General features: G+C 46.4%; 1 protein-coding gene across 3 annotated transcripts in view; it reads right to left on the bottom strand.

Annotated features, from left to right (window-relative positions):
* The window catches only part of RLF (RLF zinc finger), a 916,587-nt gene that overhangs the window by 106,079 nt on the left and 792,152 nt on the right, over window positions 1-18,356 (bottom strand). The window lies entirely within an intron of this gene.

Below are 18,356 nucleotides of genomic sequence, written 5' to 3'. Positions count from 1 at the left end.
TATTTAAAAATAGAAAGCAAAAAACAGTGTTGAACAAGCAGGGATCAAGATAAGACTTTGAAGCGAGAGAATGTTTGGCCCTTGTTTTGAAGTAGGTGCAAACATTTTGGTGTGTGGGGGATAATAAAGTAATTCCCAATTGGAGGTGTATTTCAGCGGAGTGACCATTTTATTTCCATTTGAACCTTGAAGTTACTATGCAGATCAGGCAGTAAGAGCTCCTTCCAGGGACAACAATGTGCTGGTACCACTGATCAAAGCTTTTCACTGTAACCTGTGTCTGATTTAGGACAGCGACTGGAAGGACCTACCCATAAACTGGGCAATAACTTGGATCTTATTTTTGCTCAGAGTCGTCCACTACTGTGTACCCTCCTCTACCAGTGATTTGGTTTTACCATTTTATAATTTTTCTGTGGGAATGTCCTCTTCCTGCTTCTGGTAAAAAAATGTCTCTCGCTCCTAGACGCTACTGGCGCTAAGTTTCTTGTACTAATCTTTTTACTTCAATGGCAACTCACTGATGGCCATTCTATATTGGATTTGAATTGCATCTCAGGCCTGTGAGATCTGCAAATCATCTTGCTCCTTTTTAAGTCCGCTAAACCTAGGTCTCCCTGTCCCGAAGCATTGTTTAATGACCACCTTTGGGCTCTTCATCTCCAAAGGAGGCAAGCAGAACGGAAATGGAAGTCTACTTATAGATCTGAGGCAAAGTTGTTTCTTCGACAAATCTCCATCTATTTTAAAGCTAGCCGTGAAGCTAAGAGTGCCTATTCCACACACTGGGTTGAAGGCTCCCTTAATTAACCAAGAGAATTGTTCAAAATCGTGCGCTCACTTTCTTCCCTTTCTCCTGAGGCTATCATGCCTGCTCCCCATCTTTGTTTTTTGCTGAAAAAATGGAGACCTTTCGGACTGGGATCTGCTTTGCGGGGTTGCAAATGGATGAGTCATGTTGCGTGGATTCCATTTATCAGCCATGTCATCTGTGGTCTTTTCCTGCTTTTTCTTCCCAGGAAATAATTATGGCCACTGCTAAGCTTAAAACCTGCTTCTCCGATCAGCCCCATCCCTCTTTTTGTCTTGAAAGAAGCTATGCCACCAATTGCCCCACTGATTACTCAGGCGGTTAATCTTTCATTCAGCTCCGGTCATATCCCCGCCAGCTTGAAGCATGCATTAGTTAGTATTCCCTCGATCCTTCTGTTCTGGCCCATTTCTCCTAATGTCTTTACTCCCTTCCCCGATATCAGTTCATTTTTAGAGGCGTCATCTTTTTTTTACCCCCCTCAGTCCTATTGTCAACCAGGTGACAGCACCAAGGGTGTGCTGGTCTCTGTAGTTGATCTTTTGCTGCTCCAGGACCAGGGTGGCGTGGGAGCTCTGATTTTACTTGATCTCCCCGCCGCATTTGATACCAACATGCAGTCTGAGTGCCTTACCGGGGCTGGCCTCTCTGGTACAGTTTTATCCTGGTTCAGTTCCTTTCTATCTGACCGCACTCAGTCTTTGTCTCTTCCTCTTACTTGAGTGCCTCAAGGGCCATCATCGCTCTAATTCAATTGAATAACTACATCCAGCCCCTGCCCAAACTCATCCTCTCTCAGCTTCCTGTGCTCTTATGCTGATGACAATCACATCTTATATCTGAACTTCATCTGATGAGACGGCGTCCACATTCAGGGATTGCCTGGTGGCCATGGGGAATGGATTGGCACAAAGTGGCTCCAGCTGAATGGTGACAAGACAGGTGTTGGTGGTGGGGCCTCCTTCTCCCGCCGCCCTTTCAACACTGCTCTTCTGGCCTTCTACTCTTGGCACTTTTCCTATTCCTGTATTGGTTAAGGAGGCTCTGGGAGTATACATCTCAGCCACGCTCATGTTGAAAATCAGATCAGTGCTCTGTGCCAGAAAGGTCACTTTCAGCTAAAAATCATCAAATGTTCTGCCTTTTATATCCATGCAATGTAGGGCTCTGGTATCTGCATTCCTTGCTCTGTCTGCTTTTGACTATTGTAACGCTCTGTTTTTGGAGCAGCCTGGCTTTCATGGTATCGGTGCGGAATACCTACAGCTGAAATGTTGCCCGTACGTTCCTGCTTGGTGTCTGCGCTCAATCCAGGAATGCCTGGTCATGATCCCGTGTGCCACGTTTGCCCGCTTTGGCAGGCAATCTTGCTCTATTGCTGGTGCCAAGCTGTGGAACTCTTCCATTGTCTTCACACTACGAAGAATCACCAGTTATTCAGGTGATCTTTGAAAACCTATCTGTTTTAATTCAGTTGGTTCTCTGGTAGCTTTCATCAGCTTTCTGTTAATCGCCAAGAAACCCTACGGTGAACGCTGTGCTTTATAATTTCAATATAACATAACTGTGGAACCCCCTCCTCACCAGCCTCTCCTGCCCCAGGCCACCTTTCAGATCCTGATGCATCCCCAACACTCTACAATTTAGGGAAATTGTATTAACCTGTCATCTATGAGGGGACTTATGCACCAAAAACAGCCCCCTACATTTTATAACGCTGTGTGAGTGGAGGTACAAGGCAGGCATCACATCCATTGTTTCCAACTATTTATTCAGAATATTAACCACTCTTATAACTGTAGGATACTTTGCTTAATTGTTAAAGAGGAAGACCTAATCTGCTTCATGCAAAAACCGATTAAAATCATGTTGATTACATTGCAAACTATGAGTGGCAGAAAACAGGATTGCCATACAAGGTCTACACAGGGTTCAAAATTGTGGGGAGCTATGAGCCATTTAGCTCCTGCTTGTTGCCTATAAGAGCCTGGTTAGCTTAGCAGCAACCTCAACCACGAGCTACCTTTGGCTTACCAGGCCAACTCATGTCGAACAAACACCTATGAGAATTTAACACATCTATACAACATTTAAAGCATAAGGGGTCATACATAATGGACACAAATATATGTTTTCATCGTTTGTGGCAGTTAGAATTGCAGAATGCTATCTACAAGATCATGCACCAGTGGTAGCTCTTGGTCACCAGCTAAAAGCTATATAACCAGGAGCTACTTTTAGCATCTGCTTATCCAAAAGTAATTTCCATCCCTTCCAGAGAAAAGTTTCTCAACAAATAGCCCTTTCACTTCTCCAGTAATTACTTCATGAGGGGCCACTAAAGTAATATTGAATGCTCCATCATCTCCCAACAGAAAGTGCCAGAGTGAAGAGACATGCTTGTGCAAACAGAGCCCACACAAAGTACTAGTGAAGAAGAAACAGACTATTAAAACCTTCCACCAATTCAGAAACAAGCAAATCTTTGCAATTTCCGAGAATGGAATTCACAAATAAGGAATATCAATTTAGCAATGGGCAATTTAATATTACAAACAAAAACATGACCTGGATCACAACTATTGCTCAATGAAGAATGTTTAGTACAGTATATACACCCTGTGCAGAAACATGCAGAATCATGTGGTTTAAAAAATGATACCTACAATCCATTACTTGATGCAGAAAATGTGTAACAATAATGAATTTCCTACAGAAAAATGAACAATTTTATTTTTGCAGATTGTCATATAAAAATAATTAGCAAATGATATTACGTCTGTAGCATAGTCTTCGAGCAGACAAAATACTTTACAAAAGTGTACATAACACTCAATCTCTTGGTGCAATTGATTAAACATATGCATCGGTTTGCTAGATTTCAACTTGAACTATATTGGGAAAAGTGAATGACCCTATACACTACTTTATATAACGCATACAAAATTTGTGATGTTCAATATCTTTCCTAAAGTGTTTATGCAAGACAATTATGAAAACTGGATGACATTTCTATGGCCTGTTGATAGAAAGAAAACATTAAAGTTATTTTGAAACTGAAGGCATTATCCGTTTGCCTTACACGTTTGATTTTTGTCATAAGGAGGAAAGCAAAAAAGGAATGTTGATATAACGAACTGTAGTCCCCAGACGTCCTCCCGCTTGTCCCCACGACTGAACCTGTCTTGGTTATCTTGCAGAGTTGCTGAAGCTGTGCCCTTCACAAGCCTCCTAGCTTATGGCCCTTCAAGTGTTCTATTTTCTACAAACATTGTGCAAGACTTTTTACCTACCTGCAAAGAAGATCTTCAGCTCCCGTAGACATTGTGCAATTAACATTGGCTGTCCGGGCTCCCTGAGTGACTCTCCTTTACCACTGACTTTGTGCTTTGACCTTTTTCCCCAGAAAAGGGTTTATTTTACACTGCATTGGAAGGTTGCAAATCTGCTTACCAGTTTGTGAAATATTTGTTAACTGTTTTATTCATCTCTTCTATCTTTTACACCAAACTCAGTATTGCTCTAAATGTACCAGTGATAAATCCATGTCCACAGTGTCCTATCTATTGAAGTCACATGAGGGTGTAGCATCTGTGTTCCATCCCCAATGGGCATCATCTGATTTAGAGAAACAGTGTGTTTTGAAGTGTATTGTAAGTGTTAAATATATTGTTCCCTTCTCAAGAAGGCTTCTACAACTAACTGAAATAAATTAATAATTTTATTACGAAACCTTGAGTGTAAGAGTTTATTTGAATAACTGTTACTGTGCAACTCTTTGTCACAACATTACTGCTCACATTGACCCCTCTTGAGATAAGCCTGGCTGCTCAGCCACACTTCCAACCTGTTTAGTTCAGACTTATACCAAAGGTTGGGTCCCTATTGCCAGGAGGTCAGGGTTGTTGTAGTGCACCCAAAGGGTACTGCATACAATCTTGCCTAACAGCTTCTTTAAAAGTAGAATCAGATATTTGTTTAGCGCCTTTCACCATATGTATGGTCAATACGCTGTAGGTTAAACGCCCTCGGGTGGCCCGAAGTCCAAGGTATGGGAAATTATGGGAGATACTGGTATGCGTTTGTGCATTATGGCTACTACGAGGATAAGAGGGGCTGGCCAGGCCCCTGCTAGCCATTAAGATCTAATTGGCATGTGGATGGGTGGAGGAAGGTAATCTAGCGAGGTAGTCTGGAGGGATGTATGAGAGGATATTCATTACGTGTGTAGCTACAATTCGAATTGTTGGGAAAGTTGTGCAAAGTGTCTTGAGTAGTGTGTGGATGCAAATGCGTGCGCAATGGTGGCCGTGCCCTCAGCTTAAGTTCTGTATGCATGAAGTGCGACAGGTTTAAATACATTGGCTATACTGCAATGAAAGGCTTAGTGCAAGGCCCACATTCTACAATCAAACATGATTTGATTTAATGCACCGACTACCTTCACCTTGGTACATAACACTTTCTGCATTCTGTGTTCACCTATTTTCAGTGCACTGGCAAAGCTTTACATTCTCTTAGAATCCATGCCCAGCTATCCCCCACACTCACCTATATTCAAAGGACTGGCTAAATTCTACAGTCACAGACTCGATGCAAAAAAGGCTGAATTCTACATTTACCTAGATTCAATATACAGGCTACATTCTGCACAGTTCTTCTAAGAGCAATACATGGGATAACTAGTACAAATAAACTGCACAATAAATGGGCAATGCACCAGTAAACTAAAGAGCAATGTGAAGTCGACATGGTTTCAGGGCAGATGGTAGAAATGTGAGTGTGGGCTGGGTTTTACCAAAGCACAGTAATGGCTGTGGACCGTAACAGGTTGTCGCTGTAGGATGTTCAGTCAAGCGACCAACAAGCGAAACAGGGGCAGACAGAGGGTGGGAGTTTCCTCAGGGGGCCGCCCCTACTTCGGTACCCATCTGCTGGATGCCCAGGCAGGCTCTTCTGAGGGGGTCGTGGTATGAGTGGGTGCCTTCTGGTCAAATGACTGATCACAGACCGCTGGTGAACATGGGGCAGACAAGGTGTTGTGTTTTTGTATAATCATGTAGGTGTGATTCGGTGGAGGGTTGCATATATTGCAAACTAGTTCATCCACCGTGCGCCGCCTATGGACTCCTGTTGTGGATACCTCGACGTGAACATTGGACATCTAGGGTTCTCTGCTGTTTTATTCAAATCAAACAGTTCAGTTGCACAACAGATTCAGCAATACAATGCCGTAAAACTTAATCAACATCCTGGAAAGAGTCATAACATGCACAAGAGGAAAGAAAAACAAAGAGGACAAATCAAAATCAATATAAGCAATCACGGTTAAGAAAGCACAGTCACATAAATCAGCCCATATGTATGAATCATTTGCTATCGTTAATGGTCTGTATGATAGTAGAGTTGATAGGATGGGGCCAGATGCGTATGGGAGGTCTTCCCCTCAACAGCTCTATGCTATGAGTGATAGCGGCCCAGCAGTAACCAATCCTTGGATCCTAAGTGCCAAGTGTACTCCAAGAGGCCCAGCACCCTTCGATGAGTGTGATAGGTGCAGTCCTTAGTATGGGGTGAACAGTTTAGTAAGGACCCCACTTCCTATAGAACACAGATCTATTCAGCACAGAGCAGGTTATATTTTCACTTATCAGAACAGACCACATGGAAGCCCACCAATCATCATAACAAGGGGGTTTAGGTGACTTCGGGGACTATGCATTTGCAATTTTTTGTTACTAGGAGCATGCCCCTCGCAGCTGCATTTTTTTTTCAAAAGCTGACCTTTCTCAAATATGCCTAGGAGACAGGAGGCCAGTTTCACCAACGAGGCTGAGTTAGCTAATTTAGTAAGTGGATCACATCCACCCAATATCGTGCTAATTTGGAGCAATGTCACCAGATATCTAGCAAATTAAACCCGCTCAGCATATTCTGGGTCATATTCAGCGTCCTGGGAGGATAGCTCAGCGGCAGCGTGCGCGTCTTGGAAGCAAGACGACACGAAGCAACAACAGGTCCGATCCCCGGGTCCGCGCTTAGAAACCTCTGGGTGTTTAAGCGCGTTATAAATAAGTAACTAAGACAAAAAAAACAACAAAAAAATACACAATTACAAAAACAAACAATTCCTGTAACAGCGCCTCGATGCCTGCGGGCTGTGTGAGCGCTTTATAAATGTAAAAACAAACATATTGTGAAAAAGGAGTGAATTGCTTGAGCTTCCTCCAATGGCTACCCCAAACGGTCTCAGGGTAGGTCTGGCCTATGTCTATGACAGACCTTGGCGTAGGAGGGTGACATCCAGACTAGAATAACATGGGTGATCAAGTTGTTGCCTACAAAGATGATAATTTTTTCAAAGGGCGTTAGCTGCTGCTTTGTAGTGCGCTGGTAGTCCCCAATGACGCACCTGCCAGTACCGAAAGCAATCAATGAGACCAAATGTGTGTTTGCACGAGTCGAAGGACCGAACATGTTCATTCTCAAGCGTATGGGAGAGGAATTCGCACCCATCTAATCTCCACTTAGCAAACGCCCTCCCATCTGCTGGCCCAAATTCAGTGTTCATGTGAATTGGGATATGATATGATATGATATGGTATTTGTAACGCGCCTATACACAGGTGTTTCAAGGCGCGACGAGGCAGGGAGGGGAGGAACAAGGGGAGACAAAACAAACGATCCTACTAGGCCAGGTGTCATTCAGATTGCGCAAGTGCAGGGGTGGGGGAGGGGGGAAAAGTGCAAGGGGAAGGGGAGGGGGGGGAAGTGCAGTAAAGGTACGTGGCGTAAGTAATAAATAAAAAAGGGCCAGCTAGTGGCAAGTGCAAGGTAAGTGCAGTACAAGTGCTGGGGAAGGGGGGGGGCTGTAGGGATACAGAGACAGTCCCGTAGTGCAGAGGGGTTCCAGGGGATCAGTGACTGGGACCAGGACCGAAGGCAGTTTAGAGTGGTCCAGTTGCAGGATCAGTGGAGTTTAGTGAAGAATTAATTAGCTGTTCAGCAGGGGAGAGGGAGAGAGAAAGCAGAAGCAAAGAGGAAGGTTTTGAGGTGCTTCCGGAACCGGAGGTGGTTCTCCTCAAGTTTCAGGGAGGCAGGAAGGCTGTTCCAGAGGGAGGCCCCTGCAGCGGAGAGAGATCTACCCCCAGCTCGTTGCTTCGAGAAGCGGCTGACCATGAGGGAGTTGGAGGCGGATGAGCGAAGGGCTCGGGGAGGAAGATATTTGGGAAGAGAGAGTTGAAGGTATTTAGGACCCAGGCCCCAGAAGGCCTTGTGGACAATGCAGAGGGTTTTGAACTTTATCCTCGCAGCCACTGGGAGCCAGTGTAGAGATTTCAGTCCTGGAGAGATACGGTCCCTGGGCTTGAGGCCAAGGACAAGTCTCGCAGTTCTGTTCTGGATGAGTTGCAGAGGGCGGAGAGTGGAGGCAGGCAGATTAAGATAGAGGCTGTTACAGTAATCCAGCTTCGAGAGAACCAGGGCTCGGGAGACAGTGAGCTTCTTGGGGAAGGAGAGGAAGGGAAGAATACCTCTGAGGAGGTGCAGCTGGTAGTGTGACCTCTTGGCGACGTCAGAAATATGAGGAGAGAAGGAGAGTGTGGAGTCGAAGATGACCCCAAGGTTTTTTGCCTTGCAGGTAGGAGCAGGGAGGGGGCCAAGGGAGGCAGGCCAGAGAGCTGCAGGGAAGGAGGGAGTGGGAGTACCAATGAGTAGAATCTCAGTCTTACTGGCATTAAGGCAGAGGTCATTGGCGGCACACCATTCTTGGATAGCAGACAGACAGTCAGAGATGAGGGAAGGAGAGGGGGAGGCTGAGGGTAGCCTGAAAATGAGCTGGGTATCGTCCGCATAGCACTGGAAATTAGGGCAGAGAGCGGCGATGCGGTGGGCAAGGAGAGCCAGATACTGGTTGAACAGCCAGGGAGAGAGATTAGATCCCTGGGGGACACCACAGGTGGAGAAAAAGATGTCGGAGAGGAAGGACCCCAGTTGGACCTGGGAGGGTCGATTTGAAAGGAAAGAGGTCAGCCACGCCAGAGCCTGACCAGTGATACCCAGGTTTTCCCGGAGACGGTTGAGCAGGATGGCATGGTTGACAGTGTCAAAGGCAGAGGAGAAATCGAGCAGAATGAGAACACACGGAGTGTTGGAATCGAGGTTCAGGAGCAGGTCTTCACGGATGTTCAGAAGAGCAGTTTCCGTGCTTCTGGCAGCCCTGAAGCCAGATTGATGGTCATGAAGACTACCAACAGATTCAGCATGGAGGTTAAGCTGGGAGATGGCCAGATTCTCCAGGAGCTTGCCCAGGAAGGGAGTGATGGAGATAGGGCGATAGTTAGCCGGGCAGGAGAGGCAAAGGAGGACAGCCCCAGCATGCTGGTCAGGCTGCCCCATGCTTGCAGTGGTGCTTTAATGGGTGGGAATTCACACAGGCTCATGGGTCATTCTTTCCAGGGGAGCCAAGGCACTTATCTAAGTGGTTTGCCTGCTACTGCTTCCACTAGTTGTTTCCATCCTTTTCAGAGTGGAGGTGCATCCACTCACGAAGGGCTCCAAGTTGGGATGCTTGGTATTTTTTTCTTTATATTTGTGAGTGCAAGTCCACCTTCCCGCTCTTTTCCCTTGGTCTATACAATGTTGCAATGTTGTTTTTGAGATCCTATGCATGGCATTGTGCCACACAAAGGAAAGCAAGTCCTGCTGCAGTTTTCTAAGTGCTTGAGAGGGGACTATAACTGGGAGAGCCTGGAACATAGCAGCAGAGCCAAGATATTCATCTTTATCGAAGCCACGCTGCCCAGTAACTATCATTTGTGTGTATTCAAAGTTTTAAGATCAGCCCTGGATAGTTGGCCTGATATAGGGTAGAGCTTTGCAACATGAGACTAAGTACTTTAGGGCTCCCTTAGCCGACCTGAAAGGCTCTAGTTCATTAGGTGCTCTGGCACAGAGTCCACCATATTTATATTCAACGCTTCACTTTTGTCCAGATTGAGTTTGAAGTCTGAGGTTTTGTGAAAGTCCTGCAAGTGTTGGATAATAGCTGGGATTGTGGCCTCTGTTAGGGAGAATTCTCATTTCTGTGCTAATTCCTTACAACCCTAGAGACCCCCTTGCTGGACTTTAGCACTTTTTTAATTTTCACCTTGGAGTGAGAGAGACCTTTTTCTCACTCTCCCATGTATTTTGACCTGATTCGGATGATATGTTTCCTCTGTTTTTGGAGTCTGACAAACGCCATAGGCATCTACATTTTGTATGGTGACACAGCACCTTCAGTGCAGTGAGAATTCCTTTAGGTTATAAAGGTACCCACCTTTGAAGACATGAATAATTTGGTCATGCTTGAGCACATCTTTGCTTCATGTTCCCCTGAGCATAAGCAACATTTGGCAGCTTCTAAGGAGTGTGATCCAAAGACGCTGGCCACTGCAGCTGACTTGTTGGTGTCCCATAAGGACAAACCTGCTTCTAGTAAGCAGGAGTGGTAGTAGGAGAAAGCGGGTGGGGAATCTGATACAACTATTCCAGACGGTCCACAAAAGGTTTAAGGAGCAGTCGCAAGATTCAGGAAAGGTTAGTGGGACTAACAATCCCAAGCATTAGAGTGGCTACTCTAAGCCTCCCTATGTGACAAGGTCCAGTGAAACTTGTTTCACTTGTGGAGCCAGTGACCATGTGAATGGGGAACCCCAAATGTAAGGGTAAGACATTGGGGGTCCACCCGAAGTCTGGCCTTCTCTCAGGATGAGGCAGGCATTCTTACAGTGGTCTCCCTTTTAGATTCCTTCCCCCATGTGAAGAATCTGAAGTAGTGTTTGTTTCCCTTTAACCTAGCAATGCTGGAGCTTCTGCTCCCATATTCATTTTCCCAAAGTTATCTTTCCTCTCAGGCTAGTGCTCAGGTAACAGGTGTAAGTGCCTCTACTCTGAGAAACACTGGGCCCAGTCCTACTGCCCTCGCAACTTCCCAGAATTACCCGTCATTAGTGAAATGGTCAGAGCATCTGTCAATGTTAAAAGAGTGGTTCCTAGAAGAGTTCTGGGTGAGATCAGACTTCAAGACTGAAGCCCCAATAGACACTCACCACATCCTTGAAGCAGTAGGTCTCAGGATCAGGATGCCTTAGCCACGTCTAAGGGGAAGCCTAAACCGAAGGAGAAACCCAAAGCTGGAGGAGTTACAAAAAGGCAGCGGGAAGGAAAATATTCCCCTCGCAGTTCCTTCACCTTCTGTCGATTGTTAGGGAGAATTCGCATAAATGTGCTAATTCCCTTCACCTTAGAAACCCCCAGCAAATTTTGAGGACTTGATTTTTTTACCTGGAGAGAGTGTGAACCTTTTTTCCCCACTCACTCGTGTATTTTGATGTGCATTTTACTCTTGTGTTCTTTGATTATGGAGTTTTAGCAAACTCCATAGGCATCATCTTTCATGTGCGTCACAAAGCACACTCAGTGCAGTGACACAGGGAAGCATTTTTAGGCTGTTCCCAGGTTTAAATACCTTCTCTGGGATAAACTACTGTTTCCCAGAGAATGTAAAGTGAAATCGACTTTACTAGTCTTTTCAAATTCCTAGACCCAGCACACCCTATCTTACAATAGAGTGCTGGAGGGGTTACCTAGTGTCCCCTGTGTCTAGATACTCATAGCAGTCAAATGCTACCCTTTCCTCTCGAAATGGCTGGTGCCAGTGGTTGTACAACGAACTACCATGATTTTTCCCGACCGGAAACACCGGTAGAGTTAAATCGCGGGAGCCATGTTTTTCAAGATGGCATCTGAGCCCCCTTTGTTTAAACAGGTCCCGGTCTTTTTCGCCTTTTTTTTTTTGAAAGATCCTTCTAGAGTTTGTCTCTGCGCGCCAAACCAGGTTTGGTCCCTTTGTTCCATCGCCTTTGGCGGGCTTCAGGACTGAAGACCTCTGGTGCCCGAGTGTCTGGGGTGGGCAGGAAGTCAAGGAGGTGCCAGTAACTCCCTGTGCTTAGTGTCCTAGGAGACCCAAATGGACTCTGGCGTGATTGGCTGGCTGACTGTCAGGCAAGGATAGCCACCCTGGTGAGTGGCAGTTAGGCTGGAATGAATAGGAGGAAACTAGATAACAGGCAAGTCTCTTGGCTTGGAGTCGACCACTGGAACGAAAGAACCGAAGAAGAGCTTGAAGGACAGTTTCTGCAACTCCTGGACCATTGGTTTGCCCTGCTGCAGGCCCGAATCGCCGAGTTAATCTCGACAGAGAAGCTCCCACAAGGACGACTTCTCCCTTTGAGTTGGTGGGACCAATCAACTCGAACCCTAAGCCACCTGGATACCATTCTCGGAGCTGGTTGTATTTTCCTCAGAGTGACACAGGAAACCAAATAACCAGGGAGAGGGACACCAGTTTGTGTGCTTGTCTACAGCTACCAGAATCAAAGATTTGCCAGTTGCCAGTTTTTTGACCAGTCCCAGGTGCAGGAATCCCCCCAACGTCCTGTCCTCCCTCTTGTCCCCATGAATGAGGCGCAGGAACAGCGAGATCTGCAGAAACTGCCGGAACAGAAGTCTTCAGCTGCATCTTTCTTCATTTATATGGTACTGTGAAACGAGACAGAGTACTTACCTCTCTCAGTGAAAGTGCTTGGAACTTTCCCAACTTTCAAGCCTAATCATCTTCTGACACAACAGAGGATTCTTTCTTTTACAAACTACTTCTGAGAACTTCTACAGAGACTTCACCGTTTACTTACCAGAAACATTTTTACCTATCCAAGACTTTAGCCCACTGACTTTGGACTATCCTATTGCATTGAATCAACTCTTCTGGTGAACTCAAATCCTCTGCACTATCTAGGAATAACTAACCTTCGTTTTATAAACTTATGCCTTTTTGCTCCTACTTCAAAGTACTCTGAAAGCCATTTTGTTCCTCGTTCAAAGTAGTTCAAATGCCTCAGAATCTTCTAGTGTAAAGTACTGAAGTATATTTGTGTGCAATATACATTGCCTCCTTCTATTGAATGCTTTCTAACTGACAAATAAATTAATAAGTGTTTTACCAAGAAACCTTGAGTGCGAGAGTCTATTTGAATACTTGCAATTGTGGACCTCTGTGTAACCTCATTACAAGCTCACATTCCCTCTTGAGAGAAGCTTGGCTGCTCAGCTCCGCTACCAAAAACGGTGTAGTACAGACTTGTACCAAAGGTTGGTTTGGCTTACACCTGTAGTTTAAGTTGTATGCAGTGGTCCCAAAGGGTACTGCATACAAACTGTGCTTAACATTGAGGTAGTGGGCCAAGTTCCCAAAACACGCCTGGAAGAGGGACTACCAGCAAATCTTGGATCCTATGGGACTCCTGAGCTACCAAGCTTACCTGTAGCAGAGGAGGTGCCTAGGGGAGAGATGAGTATGAAATATATACATAAAGATGTAACCCACCCTATTGTCTCAGTAGAAAAGGCAAATTTGGGGTGATCACTCATTTATTGCTTTGTTGGTGACCTTAAAATTGCATCAATCATCTAGTAGAATTGTTTATAAACATTTTACAATAATTGAGCTGGTTGGAGAGAGAAAACATTTTAAACATGTGCTTTTAATTCATGTAAATAGAAATACAAAAGTACTTGATGCTCAACATAGATATCCTTGATGAATTCTGTAGTGGACATATCTTAATCAACGAGAGAAAAACAAACATTTATCTTCATGAATCATCATGAAAAAACATTACACAATCTGACAAACAAAATTTAAATTTCAAAGTGTGACATTCAAAGTAAGTTGAGAAATGGAAAATCTTGAATTGAGTTCACCGATTTGGCCCCTGTAGTGGATATCTTGGAAATATCCTATTTCGTTTCCTTATAATTATTCTGTTGTGGAAGACGAGGCAGGGGTTAATGAGAGTTCTAAGAATTGTTCCGAGGCTTTGATTTTAGCCACATATCTGGGTCTTATCTGGAAAAAGAATTCTTTGCCTACGTGGGGCTTGGTTTTCCACCAAAGTTTCCACGTTTCGGCGGTCAATCTACTTTATTGTTCGTCCGCCTTCAGCAGGGCATTTTATCTGAAGACCCTGTATGGATGTGAAAGAAAAAAGAAAAAAAAGGAAAATTTTAAGATTCCCCCTCTCAATATAAGTCAGTGTATGTCTGACTCCATGATGTAAAATTAAGAATAAAGTACCTCTAATTTGTCGGTGGTGTCTTTTTACCTACCGATAGCTTAATTCCAAGTCTTGGGTCGTATCTGGTCTGGCGTCCCGGGCCGTCCCTCAGTCTGGTAAATGGCTGCCGTTACACTTATGTGCTCCCAAAGTTCTCAAATGGGTGATGCAGAGTCCCTTGTCCTAATTCTTGTGACTCCTATCCCTGTGATGGTGGGACAAAAAAGGACAGCGGGGGCTCGGGTTAAGGAGAACCAAAGAGTTTTAGGAAAGAAGGTGGCGCCATTTTGGAAATTGTGGGGCCTGGTGAGTTACCTGGCAGTGGGTCCCGGCTTCAAAAATCCCGGAGATGTCGGGGGAGGTTGCTGGAAAGATGTCCCAGGTGGTACAAGGTGTTGTGTCCAACTTGGAAACAAGGTCCAGAGGTGTACTCCTGCAGGTCTACCAGAAAACCCATGTGTCATTGTGTGTTGAATGCAGCTGCTGGTATAAAACATATCCGAGATGAACAAAGAGGCAGGTCAAAACTGTACCTGCCCGTGAATAGCTGTCTGGGCTCGTTACCCCCGGAACGTCGTGGTTGTTCTGGTGTGGTCCCCTGCAGTCTGTGGGCCTGTAAAATGTATGACCCTCATTATTGTGAAAAATAGGAGTATATTACTTTGTACATTTGCCATGTGTGAATACAAGTGTTTAACTTGTCAGATGACTCGCAGTGTATCCCGTTGTGGGCTGTGAGGGGCTGCGTAATAGCGCACCGCTTACCTTGTTCTGAAAAGTGCAGAATGCTACTTTTAACCTGAGCGTTGTGTGAATGCGAGTGATTTCCACGGCACCTGACGCACGGTGTGACCCGTTATGGGCTATGCGGGGCTGTGTAGTTTAGCTCCGCTTTCCTTATTCTAAAAATTGCAAAATGCTACTTTAAACATGTGCAGTGTGTGCATGTGAGAGATGAGTATGGGCCAAATAAGAAAAGAACATGTTACTCTCTTACCTGGTAACGTTCTTTCGATGGGATGGTCCGACAACGTATTCCATATCTATGACAGTAATCACCACAGCTGTGCTGCTTCGGAAAATCTTTCGCTGTCTGCGTCCTGCGTCGATGACGTCGATACGCTGTCCTCAAGGGCCTCCGTCGAGCCGACGTCACCCGATGTTATAAGTAGGACGCACGACGCCCGTAGCCTTAGTTGTAGTTTTTTCCCCAGAACGTGTGGCACCAAACCACTGCCAGTATGACCACAGAAAGCCTTGCGGAAACGTAAGCTGCAATCGCATAAGAAATTCTGTAGCAGGCAGGTAGGGAGGGAGTGATATGGAATACGTCGTCGGACCATCCCATCAAAAGAACGTTACCAGGTAAGAGAGTAACATGTTCTTCGAGGGGATTGGGTCCTCTGATGTATTCCACATCTATGACAGACTCCCAAAGCAGTACCAACGTATTGAGGAGGGAAAAGAATTTAGAATATAGAAATTTAGAATGCCCAATAAATTCCAGAGTAAAGGACCGCCTTGCCAAAGGCCAGATCCTGCCCATGGGTAGAAACTAGGGAGTAGTGACGTACAAAAGTATGGACCGAAGCCCAAGTGGCTGCATCACAGATGTTACGAATAGGAACACCCCTCTGCAGGGCAGTAGAGGCAGCCATACCCCTAGTAGAATGGGCCCGGAAGCCTACCGGAGGGTCCTTACCCACCAAGCGGTAACCTTCAGAAATTGCCATGATAATACATCTAGACAAAGTCTCGCTTAGTCACAGCTTGTCCCAAACGCCTTCCAGCATAACCAATAAAGAGCTGATCGTCCACTCTGACCTGGGACATGCGAGAAATGTAGAAACTTAAAGATCTCCTAGGATCCAACTTATGGAGCCTCTCCTCCTTCCTTATCAGGATGTGGAGGAGGATAAAATGCCGGAAGAATAACCTTCTGGCTCAAATGAAATTCCGACACCACCTTCGGAAGAAAGGAAGGACGAACTCTAAGGACAACCCTGTCCTTATGAAACACAGTGAAGGGTGGCTTAACTGTAAGTGCCTGCAACTCACTCACTCTGCGAGCGGAAGTGACCGCAACTAAACACACAGTTTTAAGGGTTAACAGCCTCAAAGGACAAGAATGTAAAGGCTCAAACGGAGCACCCATAAGGAATTTCAGAACAGGTTTCAAATCCCAACCAGGCACATGGAAAGGTGCCGGTGGAAACACATTAGTGAGTCCTTTGAGAAACTGAGAAATTAAAGGCATTTTAAAATAAGAACACTCTTCAGACGAGCGCTTAAATATAGACAGCGCCGCCAGGTAACCTTTAACAGTATCCACTTGCAGGCCCCTGTGGCCAATGAATGCAAAACAGACAGAACTACAGGAATGTCACATGAAAAAGGATCCACATTCTTAACCCTGCACCAGTCGCAGAACTTTCTCCAACGGCAGAGGGACTTTGTTGCCGGCCGTCTGGACGAAAGCAACACCTCCATCACGTCTTCAGGGAGGTCCCAATCCTTATACCTCAACCTTTCAGAAGCCAAGCGTGAAGGTTGAGGGATCTGACCTCTGGATGGAGAACCGGACCCCTGTTCCCGTGAGAGCAGGTCGTCTCGGTAGGGAAGATGACGTGGAGGGCAGATGGACAAGTCGAGAAGGTCCGGGTACCACGTCCTCCGAGCCCAAGCAAGAGCAATGAGGATCATCTGGGAACCGAACCTCTGTAACCTCTGCAGCACTTGCGGGATGACGGGGACTGGAGGAAATGCGTACAGCAGTGGGAAGGACCACTCCACCACGAACGCGTCTCCTAAGGCTCCTTTTGGAGGAAATTCCCGCAAGCAGAACCTTTCGCACTTCCGGTTGACACTGCAGGTGAAGAGATCCACCTGAGGGGTCCCCCAAAGGGCAAAGATCTCCAGGAGAATTTCCTGAGCCAGCTCCCACTCGTGAGAGATCGCGCTCTGCCTGCTCAGAGCATCCACCGTCTCGTTTTTGTCTCCAGCCAGAGGAACTGCTGAGATCGAAACTTCCTGCTGGATGGCCCAGAACCAGAGCTGCATCGCCTGCCTGCACAGAGGAAGTGACCCTGCCCCCCCCCCCCTTTTTGTTGAGGTAGTGCATGGCCACTGTTGTCCGTCAGAATCAGGACATTCCTTCCTCGCACAGTCGGCAGAAAAGCCTTCAGGGCAAGCCTGACGGCCCGCAGCTCCAACAGATTGATATGGAGTCTGGACTCCGACGGAGACCAACGACCCCTGACTGTCAACTCTTTGGCATGAGATCCCCATCCCGTGAGGTATGTCCCCGTCACGATAGTCGCCTCCGGCCAGGATAGCCAAAACAGAGCCCCCTTCATCAGATTGCCTTTGACGGCCCACCACAGACGGTCCTGGGCGACCGAGGGCGACACCTGAATGGGGTCCGACATCCTGCCGGAGGACTGAAACCACTACATCTTGAGGGCCCACTGCAGAGATCTTATCTGCAACTTGGCCTCCGGCACCAGAAGAATGCAGGATGCCATGAGGCCGAGCAACCTCAAGAACTTGAACGCCGGGGGACCATCTGCTGAATGTGATGAGCCCTCACCTGGGGAGAAAAACACTGCCCCAGGGAAGTGTCAAGCACTAGTCTGATGTACTGGAGCCGCTGGGTTGGCATCAAATGGGACTTCTTTAAATTAAAGGGAGAAGCCCAGCCTGTGAAGGGAGTGGCAGGTGACGGACAGACGATCCAGGACTTGCTCGGGAGAGCGTGCCCTGATCAACCAATCGTCCAGGTAGGGGTAGACGTGAATCCCCCTTTCCAGAGATACGATGCCACCACCACGAGCTTGGTGAATACCCTCGGGCGGAGGTCAATCCGAACGGCAGGACCCGAAACTGAAAGTGCGAGTCGCCAACCGCGAACCTCAGGTACTTCTTGTGCTTTGGATGGATCGGCACATGAAAATAAGCATCCTTGAGGTCGAGACACACCAACCAGTCCTGAAGTTGAAGGGCCTGGAGGAATTGAGAAAGAGTAACCATCTTGAACTTGTCCTTCATGAGGAGCTTGTTCAAACCGCGCAAGTCCATGGTGGGTCTCAATCCCCAGTCTTTCTTCGAAATCAAAAAATAAGGGTAATAGCATCCCTTGTTTCCTCTCCGCTACAGGCACCAGTTCTATGGCGCCTTTCTCCAGCAGGGATTGAATTTCCTGCGCAAGGAGCGGATCCAGACTCTTCAAAGAGAGATTCCCTGGTGGATTGTCGTGAGGCCTCTGCCGGAATGGAAGACAGTAGCCGTGGGCTATGATCTCCACAACCCACACATCTGAAGAAATGGCACGCCACTCTACAAGCTGCTACGCCAGCCTTCCCCGAACTGGCGAACCATGGGACATGGCC

This window comes from Ambystoma mexicanum, chromosome 11 (genome assembly GCF_040938575.1).
Source record: "Ambystoma mexicanum isolate Mex_15411 chromosome 11, UKY_AmexF1_1, whole genome shotgun sequence".
Classification (NCBI taxonomy): Eukaryota; Metazoa; Chordata; class Amphibia; order Caudata; family Ambystomatidae; genus Ambystoma; species Ambystoma mexicanum.
The sequence above is the reverse complement of the archived record's forward strand: the minus strand, read 5'-3'. Positions and strand labels throughout refer to the sequence as shown.